We start from the raw sequence: 12,702 nt of genomic DNA, 5'->3' as shown, positions 1-12,702 counted from the left end.
GATTATGTGTGTGAATAAAAGAAAACAGGAAAAAAGAAAGAGAGATTATATCTATAGTACTGCTTGGAAAACTCATTCAAAATGAAGTAGACTTTGGAGAGCATGATTTACCCCATAAGGTATATTCCTAGTCAAAGTTGTTTTCCTTGTATTTGAAAGCAGTTCATGCTGTGCCATGTTTGAGAAAAAGTTCTTTGAATGCCCAGTGATACAGTCCAGAGTAGTAACAGCAGGAGGTAGAGTGGTTTCTACCTTCAGTTTGCAGACATGCCTATTAAAACAATGAGAAATTACAGGGTCAAGTATCAGGTGATCTACAAGACCAAATATGCCTTTTTATTGTTGTTGTTTTCCCATGGTGAAAATTCCATGACTTTTTGAGTTTATTAATAATTAACTTTGGTGGTTGGTATAAAAATTTTAAGAATACTAATACTGGGTAGATTTCCTTGAATGTGGATAGATATATTCCATTTGCTTTGAGATTTTCTTTGAGACAGATCTTGAAATATCCTTGTTGACAATGAATGCAACACCATTCTCTTTGTTGTTTCATTCCCAGCGTAGGAAATCATATGATTCTTTGATTCAAAATAGCCAATTGTCCATTTCAGCTCACTAGTGCCTAGAATTTCCATTTTTATGTATCCCATTTCATATTCTGGTGCTGATGAAGAATATCGAAAGTACTGTGGACTGCCAAAAGAACAAACAAATCTACCTTAGAACAAGTATAGCTAGAAAACTCCTTAAAGGCAAGGATCCTAGACCTCATCTCACATATGTTGGACACGTCCGGAGACATGCCCAAACCCACTACCATCATGTGATGCTGACTCATAGGGGCTCAGCAGATATCATGCTGTTAAAGTAGCAGGGCACCGAAAGAGAGGAAGACCTTCAACAAGATGGATTAACAGAGTGGCTGCAACAATGGGCTCAAAGATAAGAACAATTGTGAAGATTGTTCTTCACAGGACCAGTTTTCCCTCTCTTGTATGGAGGATTGTTATGATTTAGAAGTTATTCAATAGGCAGGACCTGAAAGCAGCAATAGCATAAAGAAATGATAAACTTTTCAGTCTCAGACTCACTGCCATTGAGTGAATGCTCACTCTTAGCAATCACCTTGTGGGTTTCTGAGACAGTAACTGTTTAAATGAGTAGAAAGACCAGTCTTTCTTCCGCAGAGCTGCTGGTGATTTTGAACTGCCAACCCTGCAGAGGGCAGACCAATGAATTCAACACTCCAGCACCAGGGCTCCTATAAACTTTTACATAGGTTCAAATTAAAATGCTGTTTTTAAAAATTGTCAAATCATAAAATAGGAATAAGCTGAAGTGTTACATATGCTAATCTGAAAAGAACAACTTGGAATAGTGATGTTTGAGCAAAAACTTGAAGGAGGTACAGTAATTAGCATTTGGATATCAATAAAAAGTGGGACAAATAGAGGTATAGGCACAAATAATTTAATTTGGAAGGATGCTAGCAGGTCCCAACCTTTGTTAGAAAATCAGTATAGTCAGAATAGTAGGAAATACTTTCAAAAGTTGTGGGGAGGATTTTTGAAGGGATGAGAGTCTTGAAGGGATTAGGATATTGAAGGGATTTTTATTAAAACTGAATGTAGAGATAAGGGCTGGTTTTTCATAGTGGGTAGCCTATCCTAATCTATATTTTAAAAGGATTATTATGGTGGCTGGAATGGACTAGATGGCAAGGAGAGGGAGGATTATTTTGTTGAAGATAGATCATTGTGAGAGACAGGGTTGTGAAACAGATTAAAGAATATCATGTGAATATAGTTCTCACGTTCTTCTGAAAGGCTGTGTGAACAAAACCCAACACCAAACTCACTGCCATCGAGTTGATATGAACACATAGCAACTCTATACCGAGTGTCAGAGGCTATCGCTCTGAAAGTTTCTACTTTCTTCCTTTGAGACCCTGGTTGGTTCGAACCATGGGCCTCCTGGTTAGCGGTCCAATACTTATTCACAATATTACAAGCATTCTATACAGATATAAAGATATAAAGGATTACTTGATTAAGCACTTGTTGCCGAGAGGTTGGTAATTTGAACCACCTAAAGACTACATAGAAAATACCTGACAATCCACTTTGCAAATGCCCTACGGGAACTTCTGGTAAACCCCATAGTCTCAGTTGAAATTTATTCACAGCACAACAATATAGAGACATCATGCTGACTCCATTTTTTTGGTTAACTTGAATACCTGAAAGAATCAAGTTGCTAACAACTCAAATGAGAAAAGTTGTAGTATCTCTTTTGTGAAAGAAAATTTAAGAATTTAGTTTTGAACAAGGCACATTTGAGCTAAGCTACATTAGATTTTCAAGTGAAGATGGGAAAACTGAGGTGAGAAATATATACACGTATAGGAAAAGCCAGTAGAATAACAAAACAAGATTAAAACAAATTACTGATACCTAATTATGAGAATAGTGATACATTGAACATAAATTCTAAATTCACTCTAAATATTATTTTTTTACTCAAGCCTAGTCATTTCACCCAATTTCTCTAAACTCTAATTATTTTTAAAGCTGCTCATATAATACTTGTTTTTCCCCCCTTTGGTTTAATTTATAAAATGACCATGTTAAAAATGTCAATAATTTCACCGGTAAATGACTCGACTTAAAATAGAATGAAAAATGAATTCAAACAAATTAAGCACTGAATTTGCTACAATTAACTCTCATTAAGGCCTTCCTCTTTTTAATTATGGGGCTGGCAAAGAATATTGAAAGTATCATTTGCTGTCAAAACAGCAAACAAAATTTTCTTTGAAGAAGCCCAACCAGAATGCTCCTCAGAAGCAAGGATTGTGCGACTTTGTGAGATTTACTTACTGCCCATGTGCCAAGGATGACTCACCATGACCCTAGAGGGCAGGGTGGGACTGCCCCTGTGAGTGTCTGAGACTGTCACTCTGCACAGGGGTTGAAAGCGCTGTCTTTCTCCCACAGAGAAGTTGTTGGTTTCAAACTGCAGACCTTTCAGATTACAGTATAACTACTACATCACCACAGCTCCGAGTCAGGAGAGATCCGTCCCTGGAAAAGGACATCATGTTTGGTAAAATAAAGTAGAGAGACTGAAAAAGAAAGAGTAAAACTCTCAACAAGATGGTTTGTCACAGTGGCTGCAGTGATTGGTTCACGCATAAGAGCAATTGGGAGGAGGGCAGAGGAGCGCCTGTCTTTGGTTCTGCTCTACATTGGGTTGTTCTGATTTGAATGGACTCAACAGCACCTAACAACAGCAACACAAAGTCGTGTCAATGAAACATCCCTACAAATTCATTTATTTATCAAATATGTACTGCCTATAATGTGCATTATGGTTTCTTGGAAACTAAGACTAAATTAAGAAAACAATGCAGAGTTTACCATTTTGCTCGGTGGCTGCATAAAAAATTAAATGAGCAAGTAGGGTTACATAGTGAACAGCTATGATGGGAGCATCGTGTATCTTCAAAGCTTTTAGGGAAAAAGTCAATTAAATAATACAGATAACTTCATTTATTTATTTATTGTTACTGCTGTAACAAATTCCTAAAACAGTGGGCTTAAAGAACACATACACATTTGTTCATTTATAGTTCTGAGATTCAGAAATGTGAAATAAGTTGGAAAAGAATAATCTATTTGGAATATCTAGGAAAGAATCTGTTTTCTAATTTTTTTATGGCTGTTAGAGACTACTTATGGCATGACTAGTGGCCTGTTGCTACTTTTCAAAACCAGCAGCCTGCCATTTCAATATCTTTCTCTCCACTTCCCAAATAACATCTTTTCCAACTCTGACCCACCTGTCTCCCTCTTGCACAGTCCCTTGAGATTACCTTTTGCCTAAATTGATCATCTCTAGATCACTAATCTAATCATGGCAGCAAAATCTCTTTTGACACATGTCGTAGTTACATAATCTGGTGTCAATTTGGGACTTGAGAGGATTAAGAGTGAAGGAGAGGAGTCTAGCCTGTCAATCAGGTCCTAGTCAATGAGGCCTCTGTGTGGGCATGGCCTTTTCCTGAGAATTCTGGGAACTCCTGTATTTTCCTCCTGGGAGGCAGGAGACACACTCTCTCTCAGCTCACTCCCTTGGAGACTCTCTACTGACAAATCTCACTCCTTAATAGACTCTCTATGACAAGACACATGGCATTACTCTGAAAAATCCTGTGCCCAAGGTATTGGAGAAGCCACGTAGGGACTTCTGCCAGTGCTGAGATGATTATGATGCCACTGGATGCACAAGACTTCCAACCCACTGGCCTGTGATCTTCCTGAATTTGGCATCATTGCATGTGTTTCATGAGTTTGAAGAGAACTTTAAAGATTGGGATCAAACATAGTGGCTAATATTGGACTTGTGGACTTGATCTGGACTGGGCTAAGATGTTGTCTATCAATATTGAATTGCTCTTGTATATACAACTCTTTCTTATTCACATAAGTCTCTATGAATTTCTTTCTATAGTCTACCCGGACTAACACAACACATAACATATTTTAAGGTTTTGGGAATTAGGACATAAACATTTGGGGGGAACCCTTTTTAAAAAAATCATTTTATTAAGGGCTCATACAAATCTTATCACAATCCATACATATGTTAGTTGTGTAAAGCACATTTGTACATTCATTGCCCTCATCATTCTCAAAACATTTGCTCTCCACCTAAGCCTCTGGCATCAGCTCCTCATTTTTCCCCTCCTCTCCACCCTCTCCCTCATGAACCCTTGATAATTTATAAATTATTATTTTGTCATATCTTGCACATCTTCCCTCACCCACTCTTCTGCTGTCCATCCCCCAGGGAGAAGGTCACATGTAGATCCTTATAATCGGTTCCCACTTTCCAGCTCACCCTCCCTCCACCCTCTCAGTATTGCCACTCACACCACTGGTCCTGAAGGGATCATCTGCCCTGGTTCCCTGTGTTTCCAGTTCCTATCAGTACCAGTGTACATCCTCTGGTCTAGGTAGAATTGGGATCATGATAGTGGGGGAGGAGGAAGCATTTAAGAACTAGAGGAAAGTTGTATGTTTCATCGTTGCTATGTCGCACCCTGACTGGCTCCTCTCCTCCCAGAGACCATTCTGCAAAGAGATGTGCAGTGGATGGACTCTTATTTTGCCTGCTATATCCAGAAAATATCTAACTTCAAATTTATATTATACAAAACAAAATATGACTTTATGAAGCAAGAAAAAACACTGCAATAAATGTTTCTTATAGACCTGATTTTATATATACAGAGAAAGCATCTATTTAGCTGTTTGCTTCACAAATTAATGTAAGATTAAGAATTTTCTAACTTCAAAGAATTCTCTTGACATAGACCATACTGAAAATAATGTCACATTTAGTGGTGGAGCTTGATAAGTATACAATTTTCAACATTAGCAATTTAAATAAAATATTTTACATCCATCCAAAGAAATATCATATGGTTTTTAGAATGACTTTACAATGAATTTATATGGATGTTGGATAAGTATTTAAGTGTTGCAAGATTCCATATTTAATCCTAGTAGATTGCCCACATATATTTATTTCCTTTCCTTTTTCTTCCAATACTGCAACAAAAACAATTGTATGGTATTAGCCTAACAGCAAAAAGTTGGTAGAATTGATAAAATATATTAAAATTTTAATAAATAGAATACAAGAACTTGGTAGACAACTGGTAACTTACTTAGAATGAAATGAAACACAAGGGTCTGGATTTTAAACTTAAACAAGGTTTTGTTCTTTATTCCAAGTGCCAATACAGAACTTTCGTATACAAAAATATATAGAAACAATTAGAGAGGTGCAGAGAGGGCTGATATGTGTTCTCCTGAGGATCCTGCAATAGGAGATGTTGCCTGCTTCCCACCATTCTGAGCACATAAAATAACCAAAATGACACTTCACTTACAACCAGTTTGATGTTTTCTCTCTTGGCTACTATTATTTCTTTCCCCAGAATTCATCTTTTCCTGCCATGTTCCAATGTGGCCTTAAAGATCTGATATATAGAAAGTGGATCTTGAAGTTTTTCCCCTCCCTCCCTTTTTTCTGTAAATTAGAATTAGCTGATAATTCTTGTCACATGGGTCTTTGTAACAGTATTTTAAGATACTGTTATATCATCTGTGTTTACACCTACCTTCCATCAATATGGAAGACAAAGATTTGTATTAATCATTCTTTATGTCACATTAAAATAAATCTAAGTGGAATGTATAAACTGTCAATTACTTTAATTGTACATAGCAAATTCATTGGAAATGATTTCCTATTATTTCACATCAATTTTTGCATGAATATTTCATATTATTTAATATTTTTCACAACACAAAACCTTCATGTTAGATCACTAAGAATTAAACTCAATTTTCAAGGGATGCAGTCCCATGAATTAAGCAAATATGGAAACCTAACATTGAATAGGTAATCAAATATGACAATATATTCAAGGGAAGTTTAAAAAGGCCAATTATCATTCTAATCCATTTTCCATGAACCTTTGAAGCCCACCTGTACTTTAGCAGAAGCTTGTTAAAGGACCTGGGGGGTGAAAAGCATGAATTCATCCTGAAGCTGTCTTCACTGGAATTAAAACATTGACTTAATCCTAGAAATATGTAAATTAGGAAAGAAGCACATTAAAATGAAAAACATTAAAATGTACAAAATCACAGATAGATAAATAATCTCTTTTTTCATAAAGGCATTAGGTAAAGGAAACTTGAGGGTGTGTTTCAATCTAAAATGGGAATAAACATAATATATATATTTTTAATCTGTGCTGTCAGGTTTCATTTTTCAGTCATTGCTTTTCATTGAATAAAGTTTCCACTGTGTTTTTGTGTGTGTGTGTTCCTTTCTCTGCTAATAGCCATATTGCAAGCTCACATGGGTGAGTGCACTAACAGTAAGAATGACTACAAGGTTAGAAACATCTGACAAATATATTTGAATAAGTTCACTCCTATAATTCGGTGGACAGGTGGTTACATGAGTTAAGAAAGAAATGCAGACACAACTTCATATAAGTTTACTCAATTAAATTCTCTGAGAAAAAGAAGGAAATAAGGTCCCATTTAGCAAGTATTGCATTCCAAATTTAAGGTTATTGCCCTAAAAATGTCACATAATTTTCATACAATTGAAAAATTACTTGTCTCTAATCATGTTTTTCCTGTTATTCAATATGATAGTTAGCACATTATAATAATCATTATATTGGCATGTGCTACATAATTGTTCATTGGATCCTATTGATTAATGCCTACTCAAGGGTTTGATTTTGGTTTTTTCTGCAACTATTCTTTTTTTCTTAAATGGGAATTTCAGTCTCTCAACAGGATAGTTTCCTTTTGTCAGTAAATTGGTTATGCTATTTATCATTTAAAAATATTTTCTAAAATAACTGATGACCTATACATCAGTCCTTAACATCAAGTTTTCTCCCACCTCTACATGGAATTCCTTTTATGCTTTCCCACTAATATTATCAAAGACCACTCTTAGTACCTAATAATGTTACATAGAAACACAGGTTTATCTAGTAAATGACATTCTTTTTACTGTTTATAATAGTAGTAGTGGGCAGGAACTAATGATCCCACAAACAAATTAAAGGTAGCATGGATAACAATTATAAAAGGATATCACTGTAACATTGGAATGCCTGCACCAATTTTCCTACTTGGAAATACTTCCTATAGATACCTAATTTTAAATTTAATATTTATCAGAAGCACTGGTGACATAGTGGTTACAAACTGAGGTGCAAATCACAAGGTCAGTAGTTCAAAATCATTAGCTGATCTGCAAGACAAAGAAAAGACTTCTTACTCCCACAGAGTTGAAGTCTCAGAAACCCAAAGAGGCAGCTCTATCCAGCCCTACAGAGTTACTATGATTCAGAATTGACTCAGTGGCAATGAGCTCTTATAAGTTTCATCTTCTGTTTTATAATTATACAATAATAAGCCTTAGTTGTTCTAGAGAGTTACTGCTTTAACTATTAATGTATATTGTTTTGATATATTAACACCTGTCAAATCATGCATTTTGTATTTTTATTTCCACTTTTAGAAATATTATGAAGCCGTTCGAAATGGACATAAATTAATGAAGGACAAATTAACCTCTGTGAGTAGAAAATATTTTAAATTATGTCTCCTTTAAACATTTCCCCAATAAATATTAAAGGCTTAGATTGTCAAATGAAAGAATTTTAGAGATTGTTCAAATATTAGATGAATTACTGCAATAGATCTTCCTTTGTAATTTTCTGTAATTTACAGGATATCAATCTTTACATGAATGTGCCAATTATAGAAGTCTTTTCTGCCTGTGGAATGTTTGAGGGTGATAAAAATATTGTAGCTACATGTTTTTCTGCTATGTATGTCTCTTTTTGTGATTCCTAATCATCTAAAAAGCTCTTCCTGTGGAAGTGCTGGAAGTGATAGAGGAATATGGCAGAGCGGCAGAATACAAGATCAATAAACAGAAGTCTAATGGACAGCTATACACATTGGAAAAGAACACGGAAGTGGGGATCAAAAAGGTAGTACCTTTCACAATAGCCAAGCAGATTGAAATATCTAGGGATATACCTGACTAAAAGAACAAAAAATGTATATGAGTAAAACTACAGAACACTATTACAAGAAACCAAGAGTGACCTCAACAAATGCTCATGGATTGGACTCAATATAGTAAAAATGTCAGTTCTACCCAAGGGACTATATAAATTTAATGCTATCCTGATACAAATACCATCATCATTCTTCAAAGAATTAGTAAATTACCAACTTCATATGGAGAGGTAAGAAGCCCAGAATTAGCAGAGAACTCCACAAGAAGGAGGACAAAGTGGGAGGGTTTGCTCTACCTGACTTCAGCACTTATTATACAGCCATAGCGGTCAAAACAGTGTGGTATTGGCATAATGACAGATACTCAGACCAATGGAAAAGAACTTAAAACCCAGAAATAAAATCATCAGCACACAGTGAACTGATATTTGATAAGGGTCCAAAAAATATCAAATGGGAAGCGGATGCTTCTTCAACAAGTGGTGCTGGCAAAAATGGATATCTACCTGTAGAAAAATGAAACAAGACCCTTATCTCACTCCATGCACAAGAATAAACTGAAGGTGGATCACAGACCTTGAGGTAAACCCACAAACTATTAGGGTCATCAAAGAGGGAATTGGGACAAACCTGAGAACTTTGGCACAGGCTATCAGAAATAGGGAAGGATACAAATACAGAGGAGTCACAAATTGACAAGTGGGATATACTGAAGATAAACCACCTGTGTAAATCGAAATAATTCACCAAGAGAATCATAAGAGAGCCCACAGACTGGGAAAACAGCTTTAGCAATTACACATGAGACAAAGGTCTTTTTTTTTCTTTTTTTCTTTTTTAACATTTTATTAGGGGCTCATACAACTGTTATCCCAATCCATACACACATCAATTGTGTAAAGCGCATTTATACATCGTTTCTCAAAACATTTTCTCTCCACTTAAACCCCCGACATTAGGTCCTCATTTTTCCCCTCCCTCCCCGCTCCCCCCTCCCTCATGAGCCCTTGATAGTTTATAAATGGGTATTTTGTCATATCTTGCCCTGTCCGACGATGAGACAAAGGTCTTATTACTACTAAAATCTATAACACTGTTAGCTTACAATAAGAAAAAAACTACAGATGGGTTTTGGGTCACAACTCTGCACTCCCCCATATTAACACTGATATGATTTTTTGTTCTGGGTCTTTGATACCTGATACCTGATCCCTTTAACACCTCATGATCACACAGTCTGGTGCGCTTCTTCCATGTGGACTTTGTTGCTTCTCAGCTAGATGGTCATTTGTTTATCTTCAAGCCTTTAAGACCCCAGATGCTGGATCTTTTGATAGACAGGCACCATCAGCTTTTTTCACCACATTTGCTTATGCACCCATTTTGTCTTTCAGTTAGTATAGCTGCTTTCTGAATTTCTCAGATAGATGACTCAGCATTTCCAGATTTGTTGGACTGGCTTGTTTGGTATTCAGTCAATTCTTGGAGCCTCTTATTCTAACAAAATCCTTGGTGAAGTTTGGATTTCTTTCTATACCGTAGGTTCTTGATCAAATGTTCCTCCTTAAAATGTTAGAACATTAGCCAATTATGTTTGGCATAGTAAACAGCCTTTTAAATTTCTCTGAATACTTAAGAAAAAAATGGATTCATTATTTATTCATTTGTTTTCTGCGATAGTTATTTCTTAGAATTACCTAAGGAATTTTAAACAATGTGTTATTTTCTGGGCTGGACCTAGACTAATCTCTAAGCGTCAACAGCCTTCCTTGTTGTCTGCCAGTCCTAGGAATCATTAGCTTCTGCACACTGAGTTAGCAGCCTACTCTCTCACTTGGCAATCTTGTATTCATCCTCCCCAAGTGCATCATGTGTGTATGTATGTCCAGCTGTAACTTAAAAGTTACACAGTAACTGAATACACAATGAACTTTGGAGAGCAGTGCTTTCCAACACAGGCCTGTAAGTAAAATTGTTTCGGATTTCTTTTGACACTATCAGCTACTTATCTAATAGTCTGCTAACAATATATGAATGTTATATGCATCCTAAATTTTCATCAACACTCAAAAGTGACTCATTTCATCTTTGGTAGAAAATGTATTCTATTGCTATTTTAATGTACTCTTTGATTCCTAGCTGTGGGACATAGGCAATTGATTTTACATAATTTGATTCTAGTTTTGTAATGAATAAAAATAGTGAAAACATGCCTCCATGTCCAGATTTATTAACTGTCAAAGATGAAGAAGTGCAATGTAATACAGGATCAGCTAGCATATGCATCAGGAAGTCATACAAAATCTCAGGTAGAGTTTTAAGACAGTAAAGTCCAGCCATGGTGTACCACTATTGAAAGAAACTTAGCTGAATTGGAAAATTATTCCTCTTATCCTAATAAATCCCTTATACCTGTTTTGCACTTAGCCCTTTGAAATGCTCACACTCATCATTACTTTACAGGGCAACTCATTCATCATGAATTTCACAATAAATCATTCTGATTACCAGGTACAATATGGACTGTTAATATTTCAAATTTACTTTAACTTACTACATTTGAGAGAGCAACATTTGAGCAAGGTAAATTTAAGTCATACCTCAGACATCTATAAATTTGGTTGAAGCATTAACAATTTATTCAAATGAGTAAAATCACATTTGTTTTCCTAGACATTTTTCATACCCATTTTAAAATTGCTTATTCATAGATTGCTCTTATTCCATATGTTTTTATTTGATTGTTTTGTAGAAATTCCAAATGGCTATGATTTTTTTTTCAGAGTGTCATAACTTATCTTCCTCATTCTACAAATACCTATATATTTTTGGTTAGCAAGCTAACTGATTTTAAAGCTAGAAAGGACTCTGAAAGGTGCATACAAGCATTCATATTCTTATGTAAATATATGGCATATATATATATATATACATATATATATATATATATATACACATACATCTATATATACACATACAAAATCTAAATTGGTTTGACATAGGTGGAAACACTGAAAAATGGTTTGTCCAATGATCTGTGGTCAAGGCTTAAATAATCCAAATAGTCCAAATGTTAGAGGCTTTGTGCTAGCACTAGTGTTGTTTAAAGAAAAATGACATGTTTTCTTAAATACAGCTTAGGGAATGAAATTCAAAATGTAGCCACTGAGGACAATATTTCAATAATTACTTACTAAAGGATTTAAAAATGTTCTTTAATGCTCTAACTTCTAGTCCTTATTTTCATGCCTTTGTTCCAATTATATCTTCATAAATACATAAAGCAAAACAGACAATCAACAAAAAATGGCTTATATGGTTTTTAGGCATTGGGAAATTAACAGATTTTCTTTGGACTCTGAATTTTACAGAACTTAATTTAAAATCTTTATAAAGTTCTCTGGCCCCATAAAGAAAAATGTTTCTGATCCTTTTTGAAAATATGTTGAGACATAATTGGAGTTGTATTTGAGACAAATCAACACTCACTCATCAAACAATAGCAGCAGACTAATGGAGTGACTGTACAATCACACAATTAGAGCCCCTTCCTCATGTTCAGTCACTTAAAGATGGTGAGTTTGAGACCCAGCTGTACCCATTGTGGAATTCCTCAAGTGAAAATTTTACATATACTGGAGAAATCATTACAAACATAAGTCCGTGATTTTCAGTGAGATATACATGTTCAGATAGATTTTGTTTCCAAGAACTCTCCCTGTGCTTTTTAAAATTTTTTGCCATTTTGCATTGCAGCAGTTTGGGAATTGATATTAATTTGTTATTTACTTAGGAATCTATGGCACATTTAAAACAGCTTTTCATAGCATTTACCACCTGATTTGATTTACTACCTTAATCAAAGACTTGAGAACAAATTACTCCTCCTTATTTTTTAATTTCCTAAATATATCTCTCCATTTTCTCATGCTGATATGTATAAATTGCTGCAAATTACACGTGAGTAAAATGAGAACAATTTTGACACTTAAAACTTTTCCATCATTGTTTAATATAAAAATACTTTGTGAATAACTTGTAAAAATTAGGTCCAAACTAAAAA

Source organism: Echinops telfairi, unplaced genomic scaffold (assembly GCF_000313985.2).
Source record: "Echinops telfairi isolate 266 unplaced genomic scaffold, ASM31398v2 ScPeMD7_18;HRSCAF=68, whole genome shotgun sequence".
NCBI classification, from domain to species: domain Eukaryota; kingdom Metazoa; phylum Chordata; class Mammalia; order Afrosoricida; family Tenrecidae; genus Echinops; species Echinops telfairi.
The sequence above is the reverse complement of the archived record's forward strand: the minus strand, read 5'-3'. Positions refer to the sequence as shown.